The following is a 20,067-nucleotide window of genomic DNA, read 5'->3' on the forward strand; positions in this document are numbered from 1 at the left end:
CCCACGGACCGTGCTAAAATACTGATGTCTGAATACACACATTAAAATGACTAGGGAATTAGAGTTGAGCGAACACCTGGATGTTCGGGTTCGAGAAGTTCGGCCGAACTTCCCGAAAATGTTCGGGTTCGGGATCCGAACCCGATCCGAACTTCGTCCCGAACCCGAACCCCATTGAAGTCAATGGGGACCCGAACTTTTCGGCACTAAAAAGGCTGTAAAACAGCCCAGGAAAGGGCTAGAGGGCTGCAAAAGGCAGCAACATGTAGGTAAATCCCCTGCAAACAAATGTGGATAGGGAAATGAATTAAAATAAAAATTTAATAAATAAAAATTAACCAAAATCAATTGGAGAGAGGTCCCATAGCAGAGAATCTGGCTTCCCGTCACCCACCACTGGAACAGTCCATTCTCAGATATTTAGGCCCCGGAACCCAGGCAGAGGAGAGAGGTCCCGTAACAGAGAATCTGTCTTCATGTCAGCAGAGAATTAGTCTGCATGTCATAGCAGAGAATGAGGCTTCACGTCAGCCACCACTGCAACAGTCCATTGGCATATATTTAGGCCCAGCACCCAGGCAGAGGAGAGAGGTCCCGTAACAGACAATCTGGCTTCATGTCAGCAGAGAATCAGTCTTCATGTCATAGCAGAGAATCAGGCTTCACGTCACCCACCACTGTAAGAGTCCATTTTCATAAATTTAGGCCCAGCACCCAGGCAGAGGAGAGAGGTCCCGTAACAGAGGATCTGGCTTCATGTCAGCAGAGAATTAGTCTGCATGTCATAGCAGAGAATGAGGCTTCACGTCAGCCACCACTGCAACAGTCCATTGGCATATATTTAGGCCCAGCACACAGGCAGAGGAGAGAGGTCCCGTAACAGACAATCTGGCTTCATGTCAGCAGAGAATCAGTCTGCATGTCATAGCAGAGAATCAGGCTTCACGTCACCCACCACTGCAACAGTCCATTGTCATAAATTTAGGCCCAGCACCCAGGCAGAGGAGAGAGGTCCCGTAACAGACAATCTGGCTTCATGTCAGCAGAGAATTAGTCTGCATGTCATAGCAGAGAATGAGGCTTCACGTCACCCACCACTGTAAGAGTCCATTTTCATAAGTTTAGGCCCAGCACCCAGGCAGAGGAGAGAGGTCCCGTAACAGAGGATCTGGCTTCATGTCAGCAGAGAATCAGTCTTCATGTCATAGCAGAGAATCAGGCTTCACGTCAGCCACCACTGTAAGAGTCCATTTTCATAAGTTTAGGCCCAGCACCCAGGCAGAGGAGAGAGGTCCCGTAACAGACAATCTGGCTTCATGTCAGCAGAGTATTAGTCTGCATGTCATAGCAGAGAATGAGGCTTCACGTCAGCCACCACTGCAACAGTCCATTGGCATATATTTAGGCCCAGCACCCAGGCAGAGGAGAGAGGTCCCGTAACAGACAATCTGGCTTCATGTCAGCAGAGAATCAGTCTGCATGTCATAGCAGAGAATGAGGCTTCACGTCAGCCACCACTGCAACAGTCCATTGGCATATATTTAGGCCCAGCACACAGGCAGGGGAGAGAGGTCCCGTAACAGACAATCTGGCTTCATGTCAGCAGAGAATTAGTCTGCATGTCATAGCAGAGAATGAGGCTTCACGTCAGCCACCACTGCAACAGTCCATTGGCATATATTTAGGCCCAGCACACAGGCAGAGGAGAGAGGTCCCGTAACAGACAATCTGGCTTCATGTCAGTAGAGAATCAGTCTGCATGTCATAGCAGAGAATCAGGCTTCACGTCACCCACCACTGCAACAGTCCATTTTCATAAGTTTAGGCCAAGCACCCAGGCAGAGGAGAGAGGTCCCGTAACAGACAATCTGGCTTCATGTCAGCAGAGAATTAGTCTGCATGTCATAGCAGAGAATGAGGCTTCACGTCACCCACCCCTGCAACAGTCCATTGGCATATATTTAGGCCCAGCACTCAGGCAGAGGAGAGAGGTCCCGTAACAGACAATCTGGCTTCATGTCAGCAGAGAATCAGTCTGCATGTCATAGCAGAGAATGAGGCTTCACGTCAGCAACCACTGCAACAGTCCATTGGCATATATTTAGGCCCAGCACACAGGCAGAGGAGAGAGGTCCCGTAACAGACAATCTGGCTTCATGTCAGCAGAGAATTAGTCTGCATGTCATAGCAGAGAATGAGGCTTCACGTCAGCCACCACTGCAACAGTCCATTGGCATATATTTAGGCCCAGCACACAGGCAGAGGAGAGAGGTCCCGTAACAGACAATCTGGCTTCATGTCAGTAGAGAATCAGTCTGCATGTCATAGCAGAGAATCAGGCTTCACGTGACCCACCACTGCAACAGTCCATTGTCATAAATTTAGGCCCAGCACCCAGGCAGAGGAGAGAGGTCCCGTAACAGACAATCTGGCTTCATGTCAGCAGAGAATTAGTCTGCATGTCATAGCAGAGAATGAGGCTTCACGTCACCCACCACTGTAAGAGTCCATTTTCATAAGTTTAGGCCCAGCACCCAGGCAGAGGAGAGAGGTCCCGTAACAGAGGATCTGACTTCATGTCAGCAGAGAATTAGTCTGCATGTCATAGCAGAGAATGAGGCTTCACGTCAGCCACCACTGCAACAGTCCATTGGCATATATTTAGGCCCAGCACCCAGGCAGAGGAGAGAGGTCCCGTAACAGACAATCTGGCTTCATGTCAGCAGAGAATCAGTCTTCATATCATAGCAGAGAATCAGGCTTCACGTCACCCACCACTGTAAGAGTCCATTTTCATAAATTTAGGCCCAGCACCCAGGCAGAGGAGAGAGTTCCCGTATCAGAGGATCTGGCTTCATGTCAGCAGAGAATCATTCTGCATGTCATAGCAGAGAATAAGGCTTCACGTCACCCAACATTGGAACAGTCCATTGGCATATATTTAGGCCCCGGCACCCAGACAGAGGAGAGGTTCATTCAACTTTGGGTAGCCTCGCAATATAATGGTAAAATGAAAATAAAAATAGGATTGAATGAGGAAGTGCCCTGGAGTCCAATAATATATGGTTAAGGGGAGGTAGTTAATGTCTAATCTGGACAAGGGACGGACAGATCCTGTGGGATCCATGCCTGGTTCATTTTTATGAACGTCAGCTTGTCCACATTGGCTGTAGACAGGCGGCTGCGTTTGTCTGTAATGACGCCCCCTGCCGTGCTGAATACACGTTCAGACAAAACGCTGGCCGCCGGGCAGGCCAGCACATCCAAGGCATAAAAGGCTAGCTCTGGCCACGTGGACAATTTAGAGACCCAGAAGTTGAATGGGGCCGAACCATCAGTCAGTACGTGGAGGGGTGTGCACATGTACTGTTCCACCATGTTAGTGAAATGTTGCCTCCTGCTAACACGTTGCGTATCAGGTGGTGGTGCAGTTAGCTGTGGCGTGTTGACAAAAGTTTTCCACATCTCTGCCATGCTAACCCTGCCCTCAAAGGAGCTGGCATTGACACAGCTGCCTTGGCGACCTCTTGCTCCTCCTCTGCCTTGGGCTTCCACTTGTTCCCCTGTGACATTTGGGAATGCTCTCAGTAGCGCGTCTACCAACGTGCGCTTGTACTCGCGCATCTTCCTATCACGCTCCAGTGCAGGAAGTAAGGTGGGCACATTGTCTTTGTAGCGTGGATCCAGCAGGGTGGCAACCCAGTAGTCCGCACAGGTTAAAATGTGGGCAACTCTGCTGTCGTTGCGCAGGCACTGCAGCATGTAGTCGCTCATGTGTGCCAGGCTGCCCAGGGGTAAGGACAAGCTGTCCTCTGTGGGAGGCGTATCGTCATCGTCCTGCCTTTCCCCCCAGCCACGCACCAGTGATGGACCCGAGCTGCGTTGGGTGCCACCCCGCTGTGACCACGCTTCATCCTCATCCTCCTCCACCTCCTCCTCATCCTCGTCCTCCTCGTCCTCCAGTAGTGGGCCCTGGCTGGCCACATTTGTACCTGGCCTCTGCTGTTGCCAAAAACCTCCCTCTGAGTCACTTCGAAGAGACTGGCCTGAAAGTGCTAAAAATGACCCCTCTTCCTCCTCCTCCTCCTCCTCCTCCTGGGCCACCTCCTCTTCCATCATCGCCCTAAGTGTTTTCTCAAGGAGACATAGAAGTGGTATTGTAACGCTGATAACGGCGTCATCGCCACTGGCCATGTTGGTGGAGTACTCAAAACAGCGCAACAGGGCACACAGGTCTCGCATGGAGGCCCAGTCATTGGTGGTGAAGTGGTGCTGTTCTGTAGTGCGACTGACCCGTGCATGCTGCAGCTGAAACTCCACTATGGCCTGCTGCTGCTCGCACAGTCTGTCCAGCATGTGCAAGGTGGAGTTCCACCTGGTGGGCACGTCGCATATGAGGCGGTGAGCGGGAAGGCCGAAGTTACGCTGTAGCGCAGACAGGCGAGCAGCAGCAGGATGTGAACGCCGGAAGCGCGAACAGACGGCCCGCACTTTATGCAGCAGCTCTGACATGTCGGGGTAGTTGTGTATGAACTTCTGCACCACCAAATTCAGCACATGCGCCAAGCAAGGGATGTGCGTAAAATTGGCTAGTCCCAGAGCTGCAACGAGATTTCGCCCATTATCACACACCACCAGGCCGGGCTTGAGGCTCACCGGCAGCAACCACTCGTCGGTCTGTTGTTCTATACCCCGCCACAACTCCTGTGCGGTGTGGGGCCTGTCCCCCAAACATATGAGTTTCAGAATGGCCTGCTGACGTTTACCCCGGGCTGTGCTGAAGTTTTTTTTTTTTTTTTTTTTTTTTTTCAACAAAAATTTATTAGAAAAACACTACAAAACATTTTTTACAGACATTTTTACAATCTCTCAATTCTTAGTGTCCCAACTAATTATATATAATTATAATTTATTCAATTCATCTTTTCTTTCATTTAGAAAACCCTCCCCTCCCTCCCCCCTAATCCCTAATCCCTAATCCCTAATCTGTGGTGCGTCAAAGCAGGCCCCCCGTAAATAAACCAACTTGACCTCGACTAATCAATCAATCTTCCAGCCATCCCATATCTTATTCCACTGTTCCTCAACCTCCCTCCGTTTATATAAAATTTTCTCGTAGTTTTTAACCTTATCGGTTAGGTTTATCCATGTGTTGATGTCTGGAGTGGAACGGGCAAACCAGGTCCGGCTGATCAGTACTCTAGCCAGCATCAATATTCTACTCAGGAAGATCTTTTGATACTTATGATTTTTTAATTTGGAAAGATCATTAAGCACGAATACTTGTGGTTCAAAAGGAATTCGAATTTTTAATTTGTAGATAATACAGTTATTGATGTTATTCCAGTAGTTTGTGAGTTCTGGACAAGTCCATATCATATGGAGGAAGTCCGCTCCTACAGTGTCACATTTGGGGCAGTTGGACATATCTCTTAACCCACATTTATTCATCCATAAGGGAGTAATATATAATCTGTGACAAATACAGAATTGTATTAAAACATGGTTGAAGTTCTGGGATACTGAAACCAAATTCCCAAAAATATTCTCCCAACCTTCTACTTGTAAATTCGGACAATCCGCCTGCCACGCTTTTTGTCCTGGTGAGTGTGTATCACTAAACCGTGCCTTAAGTAATAACTTATATATATTTGAAATCTTTATTTTAACAAGTGCACCCCCTACCCACTCATTCAAAAAAGATAAATTATCTATATCCAACAATCGCTTATCATCCAAACTGGATAATACAGATCGCAGTTGAAGGTACCTAAACCATGAAAGATTTCTTATATTATGTGTCATTTCTATAAAGGATTTAATTTCTCTATCTTTAACTACCTGTGAAATATATAAGATTTTATTCTTCTGCCAAAATATGTCAGCTGCAATATCATCTAAGCTTTGTAAATAGAAATTATGCCAAAGAGGCGTAAATGTGAATGAACCCTTAACCTTCAACCATGTCCTAGTTGTATTCCACATTTTCAAAAGTAGATTAATAGTTTCTCTATAGCCGTGCTCATAATTCTTCAATAAACCGGATTCCAACAAAGTAAAAATATTATTATGAGCATGGCTAGTTACCAGCTTCCTCAAGAGTGCGCTGTTCTCTGATTCATAACACCACAATAGCTGAGCTGCAATAAAGTACCCTTTAAAGTAGGGGAGATTTAAACCCCCAGACTCCACGGATTTATACAAATATTCCAACTTAATTCGAACTCGCTTTCTTCCCCATATTAAATCATTAATTATTCTTTCAATAAGTTTAAAGTGTTTGTCATGTATCCAAATAGGTGTATTCCTGAGCACATAGAGAAATTGTGGTAATATCACCATTTTAACTAGTGAGATTCGATCAGCTCTGGATAGGGGAAGTTTCAGCCAGATTCCTATTTTAGCTCTGGTCTTTACTATTATGGGAATCAAATTAAGTTGTAGAAAATTTTCAACCCGAGGCGATATAGTCAGACCCAAATATTGGAAAGTATCAACAATATCCAACTGTATAACAGGAACCTCCTTCTGTGGCAGAGGGTCTATTGGGAGCAGACTGGTCTTGGCCCAATTTATACAAAGACCAGACACCTCACCAAATAATTTAACCATATGAATGATCCTAGGAAGAGTAGTTTCCGTATGATCTATAAAAAACAGAACATCATCTGCATATAATGAGATGCGGTCTTGTGTTCCTAACGTACCGAATCCTTTAACCTGATCATCTTGCCTGATGGCCATCGCAAGGGGTTCGATATAAATATCGAATAGCAGGGGAGATAGTGGACAGCCCTGGCGGGTGCCTCTCTTTAAATCAATACTGCCGCTCAGGATTCCATTAAGACTCAGTTTTGCCCTTGGAGATCTATACAGTAGCTTAAGAGTGCGTATAAATCTTTCTCCAAAGCCCATCCTTGCAAGAACCTTCCAGAGGAAACGCCACTCCACCCTGTCAAAGGCCTTAGAGGCGTCCAATGACAGGATGGAGCGGGCAGTCCCCCCCGGGGCCTGAATATTGGAGAAGAGCCGGTGTAAATTATGATGTGTACCCTTATTTTGGATAAAGCCGCACTGATCCGAATGGACAATGGAGGAGATGACCCTGGAAAGCCTTGTTGCCAGGACCCTCGCAAGGAGCTTTACATCTGCATTGAGCAGTGAAATTGGTCTGTATGATTCTAATTCTAAGGGGTCCTTGTTTTTTTTCGGTATTAGTATTATTATGGCCTCCATCATTGAATCTGGCAGCATCCCATCCTCCACTGATTCAGCAAAGACCTCCAACAGTCTGGGAAGAATGCAATCCCCATATTTGCTATAAAATTCATATGGAAGCCCATCTGAACCAGGGGTGGAGTTAGCCGAGCATAGTTTAGTAGCTCCCTCAAGTTCCTGCATTGAGACCTCCATTTCTAGTGCTTTCTTTTCCGACTCAGTAATAGTTGGAAACTTGATCCTATCTAAGTAGAGATCTATCTTATCATCTGTGATGTTAGAATCAGCTTTATACAAATCAGTAAAATAATCAAGAAAGGCCTTCTCCACCGGGCCCTGTGTAGTGACTATCCTACCATCACTCAAACGAAGTTTATCTATATGTTTTTTGGGTTGTTGATTGGAGATTACCCTGGAAAGGAGTTTACCAGGTCGGCCTGATTCTGTAAAGTATTTTTGCCCTTTAAAAAAAAGGTTCTGTTGGGCCTTATCCAATAAAAAATTAGCATATATTTGTGTGGCTCTTTGCATATTTTGCCTATTCCTCTCGGTCTTGTTCCTATAGAAGGATTCTGTTGCTAACACTGCGTGTTCTTTTAGATTTTTCTGTTTCTTTCCATATTCCTGTCTAAGGTTCGCAATGTTACTAACCATCAATCCCCTCATGTACGCCTTGAAAGTATCCCATACTACTTGAGTTTTTGCTGAACCGTAGTTAATTTCCCAGAATCGACCTATTTCGTTTTGAATTGTTTCATGTGTCTTTATAACTGATAACCAATAGGGATTTAATCTAAAAGGAGATTTTGGTATATATCTTTCCTGAGATAAACATAATTCAAATAGTATCGGAGAGTGATCAGATACTGACCTTGTTTCGTATTTCATTCGCTTTATCTGATTCACATATTTACTATTTATCAATACAAGATCTATTCTGGACAACGATTTACCTGCTTTACTAAAGCATGAGAAAGCCCTTTTCCCCTGTCCCAGATGTTCCCAAGCGTCCTCAAATCCAGCCTCCAGGCAGAACCGTGCCAGGGGGGACCCCTGGACCGGACTGTCACTCCTAGCACTCGTAGAAATCCTATCACGAAGAGGGTCGATAACACAGTTAAAGTCGCCAATAATCAATGTCGGACATTCTGGCCATTTATCCATAAATAATAAAAGAGAATTAAGAACCGAGAAAGAAAATGGCGGTGGAATGTAGACAAAGGCCAAAATGCATATCTTCCCTCCTATCTTACAGTATAAGAAAATAAATCTCCCCTGTTGGTCGACAGAGGATGCCTCACAGACGAAATCAATAAGTCTGTGTATCAACACCGTGACACCTCTCGAATAGTTGGAGAGGGTAGAATGGAACGTGTGCGCAGCCCATCCCCTGTCGAGCACTCTAGTGGTCTCCTCAGTAAGGTGGGTCTCTAGCAGGCATACTATTGCTGGTAAGTGGGCCTGTGTCAAGTCAAAAATCGCTTGTCTCTTGCCTCTATCCCCCAAGCCACGTATATTCCACGCAAAAATTCTAATCAGCGTCATCAGGAAAGGTCAAAATGGAGAAATAGAAGAAAGAAGAAGAAAGAACCAAAAACCAAAAAAAGGGAAACCACACCTACTTTGACGCACCACAGCCCAACCCCACCTCCCCCTCCCCCCACCCCCCGCCTACAAGCAATCCACCACATTTGTAGTAGATTTCTTTCCTATGACCATCCCTCCCACCTTCCCCCCCACTCAGCCATCCTCATTAAGAAGCAAAGGAAAAATACATTTTGGGGGTATAAGCCCCTTGTAATACTAATTATTCCCACCAAAACATAACCCAATTGAATTATCAATTATTTCGATCAAGCCAGTCCGCAGCTTCTTCTGGGGTGTCAAAAAAAAAGGTTTTATCATTAAAAACAATCCGCAATTTGGCTGGGAATATGAGAGAATATTTAATATCCCTTTCTCTTAGCCTCTTTTTAACGATCATAAATGTGCGTCTCTTTTCTTGTACATCTTTCGAGAAGTCGGGAAAAAAAGCCAGTCTAATCCCGTTATATATAACCGGTGGGGATTCCCTTGCCCTTCTCAGGAGGATATCTCTGTCCCCTGAAGTCAGTAGCTTGGCGAGGAATGTCCGAGGTTGTCTCCCTGGAATTGGTTTTCCCCCTGGGACCCGATGGGCTCGTTCAATCATAAAAAAGGAAGAAAATGACTCCTTCCCGAAATTCTCAAGGATTAACTTCTGTATAAATTGGGTTGGGTTTCTCTCCTCCACACCCTCTGGAATCCCAATTATTCTCACATTATATCTTCGTGACCTATCCTCAAGGTCCACTAGCTTTTTCTTCAAGAGATTATATTCTGATTTAAATGTAGATAGTTCCATATTTGTTTTTTTGGATTCCTTCTGTATAAGGGTGACGGAACTCTCAAGGAGTTTAACTCTATCTCGCATTTTGGACACATCATCTTTTATTAATCCGACGTCGACTTGAATAAACCCAAGTTGGGTTGTAACAGCTTGTATTAGATCCCCATTCTGTTTTACCGCTAACAGTATTTCTTCTAGCGGGGAGGAGTTATCATTAGGGATGACTTCCCCCATTATGCCGTCTTCCTCTTCGGGGTATCTAGAAGCTTTTTGTAATTCTGTTACAATCACCTCAGAATCATCATCATTTTTTTTTGTGGCAAGTTCCTTTTGTCCGCCCCTCGTATTAATCCTCGGAGATCTCAAGAACTGGTCTATTTTAGTTGTTTCATAAGTTTTAGACCCCGATTTCTGACTTGAGTGGTCAGCCGATCGCCTGGGAGCTTTTGGAGCCATGGTCGGTTCCTTGGTATTTTTTTTTTTTTTTTTTATTTTTTTTTTTTTTTCTCCCCTTTTCCTCCTTCTCCCTTCCCGTCTCCCCTCCTTTTCTTTATTCTCTTTTTCTTCTCCTCCTTTTCTTTTCCTCCCCCTTTCCCTGTGTGTTTTTTTTTTTTTTTTACCTTTTTTTTTTTTCTTACTCTCCTTTTATATTTGTATCTCTGTGCTGTGCTGAAGTTGGTGGTGAAGGTGTGTGGCTGACTGGATGAGCAGGTGGAAGAAGAGGAGGAGGAAGCCGAGAAGGAGGAGGTGGCAACAGGAGGCAAAGAATGTTGCCCTGCGATCCTTGGCGGCGGAAGGACGTGCGCTAAACAGCTCTCCGCCTGGGGCCCAGCTGCCACTACATTTACCCAGTGTGCAGTTAGGGAGATATAGCGTCCCTGGCCGTGCTTACTGGTCCACGTATCTGTGGTTAGGTGGACCTTGCTACAGATGGCGTTGCGCAGTGCACACTTGATTTTATCGGATACTTGGTTGTGCAGGGAAGGCACGGCTCTCTTGGAGAAGTAGTGGCGGCTGGGAACAACATACTGTGGGACAGCAAGCGACATGAGCTGTTTGAAGCTGTCTGTGTCCACCAGCCTAAATGACAGCATTTCATAGGCCAGTAGTTTAGAAATGCTGGCATTCAGGGCCAGGGATCGAGGGTGGCTAGGTGGGAATTTACGCTTTCTCTCAAATGTTTGTGAGATGGAGAGCTGAACGCTGCCGTGTGACATGGTTGAGACGCTTGGTGACGGAGGTGGTGGTGGTGGTGTTGGTGGTACATCCCCTGTTTGCTGGGCGGCAGGTGCCAACGTTCCTCCAGAGGCGGAGGAAGAGGCCGAGGCGGCAGCAGCAGAAGAGGCCGAGGCGGCAGCAGCAGAAGAGGTAGCAGGGGGAGCCTGAGTGACTTCCTTGGTTTTAAGGTGTTTACTCCACTGCAGTTCATGCTTTGCATGCAGGTGCCTGGTCATGCAGGTTGTGCTCAGGTTCAGAACGTTAATGCCTCGCTTCAGGCTCTGATGGCACAGCGTGCAAACCACTCGGGTCTTGTCGTCAGCACATTGTTTGAAGAAGTGCCATGCCAGGGAACTCCTTGAAGCTGCCTTTGAGGTGCTCGGTCCCAGATGGCGGCGGTCAGTAGCAGGCGGAGTCTCTTGGCGGCGGGTGTTCTGCTTTTGCCCACTGCTCCCTCTTTTGCTACGCTGTTGGCTCGGTCTCACCACTGCCTCTTCCTCCGAACTGTGAAAGTCAGTGGCACGACCTTCATTCCATGTGGGGTCTAGGACCTCATCGTCCCCTGCATCGTCTTCCACCCAGTCTTGATCCCTGACCTCCTGTTCAGTCTGCACACTGCAGAAAGACGCAGCAGTTGGCACCTGTGTTTCGTCATCATCAGAGACATGCTGAGGTGGTATTCCCATGTCCTCATCATCAGGAAACATAAGTGGTTGTGCGTCAGTGCATTCTATGTCTTTCACTGCTGGGGAAGGGCTAGGTGGATGCCCTTGGGAAACCCTGCCAGCGGAGTCTTCAAACAGCATAAGAGACTGCTGCATAACTTGAGGCTGAGACAGTTTCCCTGGTATGCATGGGGGTGATGTGACAGACTGATGGGGTTGGTTTTCAGGCGCCATCTGTGCGCTTTCTGCAGAAGACTGGGTGGGAGATAATGTGAACGTGCTGGATCCACTGTCGGCCACCCAATTGACTAATGCCTGTACCTGCTCAGGCCTTACCATCCTTAGAACGGCATTGGGCCCCACCATATATCGCTGTAAATTCTGGCGGCTACTGGGACCTTAGGTAGTTGGTACACTAGGACGTGTGGATGTGGCAGAACGGCCACGTCCTCTCCCAGCACCAGAGGGTCCACTAACATCACCACGACCATGTCCACGTCCGCGTCCCTTACTAGATGTTTTCCTCATTGTTATGGTTCACCACAACAACAAAAATATTATTTGGCCCAATGTATTGTATTCAAATTCAGCGGGATATAAATTTGAGGCCTAGTATTTAGGCGCTGGGTGACCGGTATGGATTTACTAACAGAATTGGACTTGGAAATGCACAGTAGCGTGTGTGTGAAGTTATTCTGAATGACCCTATGTGCACCTTGAATATTATATACCCTTTTAGGGATAGATTTCAAATAGCTCTGATATAGCAGAAACCACTAAATTATGAAATTGCTAAATTGGGAATTGTATTTCAACCCAGAACAAAAAATGTGCTTTGACGGACACTAAATAACTTTCCCAGCCACAACAGGACAGCGGTAACGAGAGATTTAGCGGGATATAAATTTGAGGCCTAGTATTTAGGCGCTGGGTGACCGGTATGGATTTAGTGACAGAATTAGACTTGGAAATGCACAGTAGCGTGTGTGTGAAGTTATTCTGAATGACCCTATGTGCACCTTGAATATTATATACCCTTTTAGGGATAGATTTCAAATAGCTCTGATATAGCAGAAACCACTAAATTATGAAATTGCTAAATTGGGAATTGTATTTCAACCCAGAACAAAAAATGTGCTTTGACAGACACTAAATAACTTTCCCAGCCACAACAGGACAGCGGTAACGAGAGATTTAGCAGGATATAAATTTGAGGCCTAGTATTTAGGCGCTGGGTGACCGGTATGGATTTAGTGACAGAATTAGACTTGGAAATGCACAGTAGCGTGTGTGTGAAGTTATTCTAAATGACCCTATGTGCACCTTGAATATTATATACCCTTTTAGGGATAGATTTCAAATAGCTCTGATATAGCAGAAACCACTAAATTATGAAATTGCTAAATTGGGAATTGTATTTCTACCCAGAACAAAAAATGTGCTTTGACGGACACTAAATAACTTGCCCAGCCACAACAGGACAGCGGTAACGAGAGATTTAGCGGGATATAAATTTGAGGCCTAGTATTTAGGCGCTGGGAGACCGGTATGGATTTACTAACAGAATTGGACTTGGAAATGCACAGTAGCGTGTGTGTGAAGTTATTCTGAATGACCCTATGTGCACCTTGAATATTATATACCCTTTTAGGGATAGATTTCAAATAGCTCTGATATAGCAGAAACCACTAAATTATGAAATTGCTAAATTGGGAATTGTATTTCAACCCTGAACAAAAAATGTGCTTTGACGGACACTAAATAACTTGCCCAGCCACAACAGTACAGCGGTAACGACAGATTTAGCGGGATATAAATTTGAGGCCTAGTATTTAGGCGCTGGGTGACCGGTATGGATTTAGTGACAGAATTAGACTGGGATATGGCCAAAAAATAACCACACTATTGCTGGTTAAATGCACTTGGTGACGGGCGCAGCTTGCCCCTGATGTAGTATATGGCCAAAAAATGAACAGACTATTGCTGGTTAAATGCACTTGGTGTCACAGCTTGACCAACCACACTACTGAGGGTTAAATGCACTTGGTGACGGGCGCAGCTTGCCGCTGATGTAGTATATGGCCAAAAAATGAACAGACTATTGCTGGTTAAATGCACTTGGTGACGGGCGCAGCTTGCCCCTGATTTAGTATATGGCCAAAAAATGAACAGACTATTGCTGGTTAAATGCACTTGGTGTGATAGCTTGACCAACCACACTACTGAGGGTTAAATGCACTTGGTGACGGGCGCAGCTTGTCCCTGATGTAGTATATGGCCAAAAAATGAACAGACTATTGCTGGTTAAATGCACTTGGTGACGGGCGCAGCTTGCCCCTGATTTAGTATATGGCCAAAAAATGAACAGACTATTGCTGGTTAAATGCACTTGGTGTGATAGCTTGACCAACCACACTACTGAGGGTTAAATGCACTTGGTGACGGGCGCAGCTTGCCCCTGATTTAGTATATGGCCAAAAAATGAATAGACTATTGCTGGTTAAATGCACTTGGTGTGACAGCTTCACCCTGATGTAGGCTTTAGCCAAAAAACAACCACACCATTGAGGGTTAAATGCACTTGGTGACAGGCGCAGCTTGCCCCTGATGTAGTATATGGCCAAAAAATGAACAGACTATTGCTGGTTAAATGCACTTGGTGTGACAGCTTGACCAACCACACTACTGAGGGTTAAATGCACTTGGTGACGGGCGCAGCTTGCCCCTGATGTAGTATATGGCCAAAAAATGAACAGACTATTGCTGGTTAAATGCACTTGGTGTCACAGCTTGACCAACCACACTACTGAGGGTTAAATGCACTTGGTGACGGGCGCAGCTTGCCCCTGATGTAGTATATGGCCAAAAAATGAACAGACTATTGCTGGTTAAATGCACTTGGTGACAGGCGCAGCTTGCCCCTGATTTAGTATATGGCCAAAAAATGAACAGACTATTGCTGGTTAAATGCACTTGGTGTGATAGCTTGACCAACCACACTACTGAGGGTTAAATGCACTTGGTGACGGGCGCAGCTTGCCCCTGATGTAGTATATGGCCAAAAAATGAACAGACTATTGCTGGTTAAATGCACTTGGTGTCACAGCTTGACCAACCACACTACTGAGGGTTAAATGCACTTGGTGACGGGCGCAGCTTGCCCCTGATGTAGTATATGGCCAAAAAATGAACAGACTATTGCTGGTTAAATGCACTTGGTGACGGGCGCAGCTTGCCCCTGATTTAGTATATGGCCAAAAAATGAACAGACTATTGCTGGTTAAATGCACTTGGTGTGATAGCTTGACCAACCACACTACTGAGGGTTAAATGCACTTGGTGACGGGCGCAGCTTGCCCCTGATGTAGTATATGGCCAAAAAATAAACAGACTATTGCTGGTTAAATGCACTTGGTGTGACAGCTTCACCCTGATGTAGGCTTTAGCCAAAAAAACAACCACACCATTGAGGGTTAAATGCACTTGGTGACAGGCGCAGCTTGCCCCTGATGTAGTATATGGCCAAAAAATAAACAGACTATTGCTGGTTAAATGCACTTGGTGTGACAGCTTCACCCTGATGTAGGCTTTAGCCAAAAAACAACCACACCATTGAGGGTTAAATGCACTTGGTCGCAGCTTGTGCTGGCGCACCACAAGACACAAAGTGGCCGCCGATCACCCCAGAAAAATGTGACTGACAAACGGTCTGGGCAGCCTAAAAACAGTGAGCAATTGAGGATCAGCAGCTCAATGATCCACAGCTGCAGATCGATCAATAATCAAGTACTTTGGAGGAGTTAATCTGCCTAATCTCGCCCTACTGTCGCAGCCGCAACCTCTCCCTACGCTAATCAGAGCAGAGTGACGGGCGGCGCTATGTGACTCCAGCTTAAATAGAGGCTGGGTCACATGGTGCTCTGGCCAATCACAGCCATGCCAATAGTAGGCATGGCTGTGATGGTCCTCTTGGGGCAAGTAGTATGACGCTTGTTGATTGGCTGCTTTGCAGCCTTTCAAAAAGCGCCAAGAAAGCGTCACAAAAGCGCCAAGAAAGCGACGAACACCGAACCCGAACCCGGACTTTTACGAAAATGTCCGGGTTCGGGTCCGTGTCACGGACACCCCAAAATTCGGTACGAACCCGAACTATACAGTTCGAGTTCGCTCATCCCTACTAGGGATGTGTGCTGTCCGTGGAGAACACGTACAGCACATGTCCGTGAAACACTGTCGTGTGAATGAGGCTTAATGCTTCCCACATATTTTGGAGATCTTTTCTTTTTTATTTCTAAAAAAAGCCATGTGTTTTTGTTGCATTTTTCTGGTGTTTTTAATGAAGGCCCCCGGTGGCTGTTCTCGGAACTGCCTGCTCCCGCTGACCGCACTTGTTTTCAGACCGGCTCGCGCACAGGCCCAGGTAGGGGCTTACCTGTGCCTCGCCGGACTTGTGAAAAAAGATGGCAGCCCGCATGTGTTCGCGGGCGAAGAATGCAAACTGGCCATCACTGATCACGTTCACTTTGCTGGTACTGTACTACGCAGAGTTTTTTTCCGCTTGTAATCTGCATCGTGTGCAGGTAGCCTACCGATAGATTACATCCAGGGGTGCACCAACAATGAGGCCAGGTGAGGCGATCGCCTCAGGCAGCTTCAGGTAGGGGCACGAGAGGGGCAGCCGAAGAGCCATGGGCTGAAGGGAAGGGGTTAGGTTAAGCCATTGGGGAGGGAGGGGCGCCATTTCAGTTTTCGCCTCCGACAGCAGAAAGGCTAGGTGCACCCCTGATTACATCCTGCGTATTTGTGTAGTTGGAAAGGTAGCAGCTAGGTCCACAGATTTGCTGCAGACGTTTCAGTGACTGAAAATTTGTTCCATACATGGGAATTGTTTCTTCAGCAGGAATGTAAATTTTCATGCATCCTATTCACATCTGTGGAATTTTCTGCATGTGAATTTATCAAAGCTTTGAAAAAAAATCCTGAATGCTTGTACTATAGCGTCTTATCTTGTTTGTACAGTTAGGTGGGCGATTCATATCCAGGAATAATCCCGATTTCTCTTCTTCTCCCACCAGAACTAACATACTTTTAAATCCCCAGGTTGAGTTGTTGTTGCCTGGATTCTTCCAGCATAGGCCTCAGGAAAGCACTAAGCATAGTTTGCATTGCGCCCCGATCTCTCTTCCTTTGTTAATAATTCAAAGCTGTTGTCTTGTCTTATGTAGATGCAGCTCAATCTTTGTACACTGAAACATTATGCAGCTTTCTAATATACTGTGCTATTAAAGTACACTTTATTAAAACTTATAGGAAATGGTCTAAAAAATAATGTTTGTAACTTGTAAGGCATTTTTCATACTATTATTTTTTGTTTTACATTTTCACACTTACAGTCTCGCTTTACTGTAGAATCCATACAATGTTGTGTTTGGGATTACGGACTCCCTGCGACTGTTAGTGCTGTACAGGCAGGGGCTCCATAGTACAGCGCTGCCCCGGTCTGTGCAAGGGCTATGTCAGGCTTGAGCAGAGCGGGCACAGGCAGCAGGAGCAATGTCTTATGTCTAGTGGCGTCGCTAGAGGGGGGCGAGGGGGTTATTTTCCCCCCGCTGATTCACCCAGGTGAATACTAATGAGCGCTTCCATTATGGAAGCGCTCATTAGTACCGAAGGACCAGGAAGTGGTGAACGCTCTGTACTCACCACTTCCTGGTCCTCGGCTGTCGGCTGTGCAGGGCACCAGTTTAGAGAACAGTCGACTGAGGAGGGAGAAAATTGCAGGCGGCGTCCGTCCAGGAGCAGGAGAGGTAAGTGTTTTTTTTATTTTATAAAAAATGTGGCTGCTGGGGGCATTATGGGGGCTAATTGGAGGCATATGGGGGCTAATTGGAGGCATATGGGGGCTTATTTTTAGGCATATGGGGCTAATAGGAGGCATATGGGGGCTAATTGGAGGAATATGGGGGCTAATTGAAGGCATATGGGGGCTATTTGGAGGCATATGGGGCTAATTGGAGGCATATGGGGGCTAATTGGAGGCATATGGGGGCTAATAGGAGGCAGATGGGGCTAATTGGAGGCATATGGGGGCTAGTTGGAGGCATATGGGGCTAATTGGAGGCATATGGGGGCTAATTGGAGGCATATGGGGGCTATGGGAGCTAATCGGAGGCATATGGGGGCTAATTGGAGGCATATGGGGCTAATTGGAGGCATATGGGGGCTAATTGGAGGCATATGGTGGCTAATAGGAGGCATATGGGGCTAATAGGAGGCATATATGGCTACTTGGAGGCATATGGGGGCTAATTGGAGGCATATGGGGGCTATGGGGGCTAATAGGAGGCATATGGGGCTAATTGGAGGCATTTGGGGGCTAATGAGGCATATGGGGCTAATAAGAGGCATAATGGGGGCTAATTAGGCATATGGGAGATAATTAGGCATAATGGGGGCTAATAAGAGGCATAATGTGGGCTAATGAGGCATAATGGGGCTAATAAGAGGAATAATGGGGGCTAATGAGGCATAAGGGCTTATTATGGGGGCTAATGAGGCATAAGGACTGATATGGGGGCTAATGAGGCATAAGGGCTGATATGGGGGTGATAGAGGCATACTGGGGGCTAATAAGAGGAATAATGGGGGCTAATGAGGCATAATGGCTTATAATGGGGGCTAATGAGGCATAATGGGGCTAATAAGAGGAATAATGGGGGCTAATGAGGCATAAGGGCTTATTATGGGGGCTAATGAGGCATATGGGCTGATATGGGGGCTAAGGAGGCATAAGGGCTGATATGGGGGTGATAAGAGGCATAATGGGGCTAATAAGAGGAATAATGGGGGCTAATGAGGCATAAGGGCTGATATGGGGGCTGATATGAGAGGCATAATGAGGGCTAATGAGAGGCATAATGTGTCATCCACAGATGCCCCCATAACAGTGTGTCTTCCACAGATCCACCATAACAGTGCGCCTGCGCACTGACGAGAGACAGAAAGAAGGGAAAAGAATCCGTGGAAGCAAGCAGAGGACGGCACAGCAGACGACTGAATAGCTTCTTTTGTAAGTAAATTGCTTTATTATAATGTATCCCTGCAGACCGCAATTCTCTCGTATTTTGTAATCTTATTTATATATACTTATTTTGTTTTTGCCCCCCCATTTTTGACTGTGGTATCTTTCTGCCCCCCCCCTATATATTGTTCCTAGAGTCGCCACTGCTTATGTCAGCTCCTAAGGCTACTGTCACATCTGGATCCGGCAGGGATCATCAAAAACACTTCTGTTGGGATAATACAACCGGATCTGGTTGTATTATCTCTAAAATAGCCATGACTGATCCGGCACTAAAACCATTGTAAGGCCCCATGCACACGGCCGTGTTTCACGGCCGTGTGCGGGCCGTGGAACCGCAGCCTGGATCCCTCCTGAGAGCAGGAGCGCACGGCGTCACTGGTTGCTATGACGCCGTGCGCTCCCTGCTGCCGGCACAGTACAGTAATACACTGGTATGATCAGTCAATGGGGGACGGATCCTTTTTCTTTTGTGTCCGAGAAAATGGACACGATACCATTGACTTACATTGTGAGACATGACAAATCCGTCTTGCTCTGAATCCCAGGATGCACTCAAAAACACTGCTTGCTGCGTTATACTGTCCAGCATGGGAATGCAAACAAACGGAACGGAATGCATTCTGGTGCACGCAGTTCAGTACAGCTCAGCTTTGTCCCCATTGACGATGAATGGGGACAAAACTGAAGCGTTTTCCTTTAGTATCGAGATCCTATGATGGATCTCAATACCGGAAAGGAAAACGCTGATGTGGAAGTAGCCTAAGCCAACTAGTAGAACAGAGCAAACGCAGGGCAGGAGCTGACATAAGACATCACTCCTGCTGCCTGTACCCGCTCTGCTAAAGCCTGGCAGCCCTTGTACAGACATGAGCAGTGCCGTACTATGGAGGATCAGTCCTCTCAGTGTATTGCAGAGGATGTTTGTGGACACACAGCAGGAGAACAGAGGTAAGTCTGTGGTATAATTAGTGGTCGGAGGTCAGCGGAAGCAGTAGTACTGATCTTAATAGGACTTTGGGGACATAACCAACTTCCTTTAAATGGGTTGGCCAGCTTTTCAGCATTTTTTGCCTGTGCCCCACCGTGCGTTGGACCTGTTGAAAAAAAAATCACCTGCTCCCATTCTTTGTCCTATAAACTTCTAGATCAGGCATCCTCAAACTGCGGCCCTCCAGCTGTTGTAAAACTACAACTCCCACAATGCCCTGCTGTAGGCTGATACCCGTAGGCTGTTCGGGCATGCTGGGAGTTGTAGTTTTGCAACAGCTGGAGGGCCGCAGTTTGAGGATGCCTGTTCTAGATGGACAGTGTCACACGCACCACTGCAGCCAGTGAATGGCCTCAGTGGTGTTAGTTCCCCAGACATGTCCAGGCATATCTGTCCTGAAATTTACATTGCTGGTTGGAACCAGGGGAGTATCATTTCAACAGGTCAAATGTGCTGCTGTGGACAGGCAAAAGGGTGTAAACAGAAATGATGGAGGCCCAGGATTTCCTTCTCGCATATAGCTACC

Source organism: Bufo gargarizans, chromosome 9 (assembly GCF_014858855.1).
Source record: "Bufo gargarizans isolate SCDJY-AF-19 chromosome 9, ASM1485885v1, whole genome shotgun sequence".
Classification (NCBI taxonomy): Eukaryota; Metazoa; Chordata; class Amphibia; order Anura; family Bufonidae; genus Bufo; species Bufo gargarizans.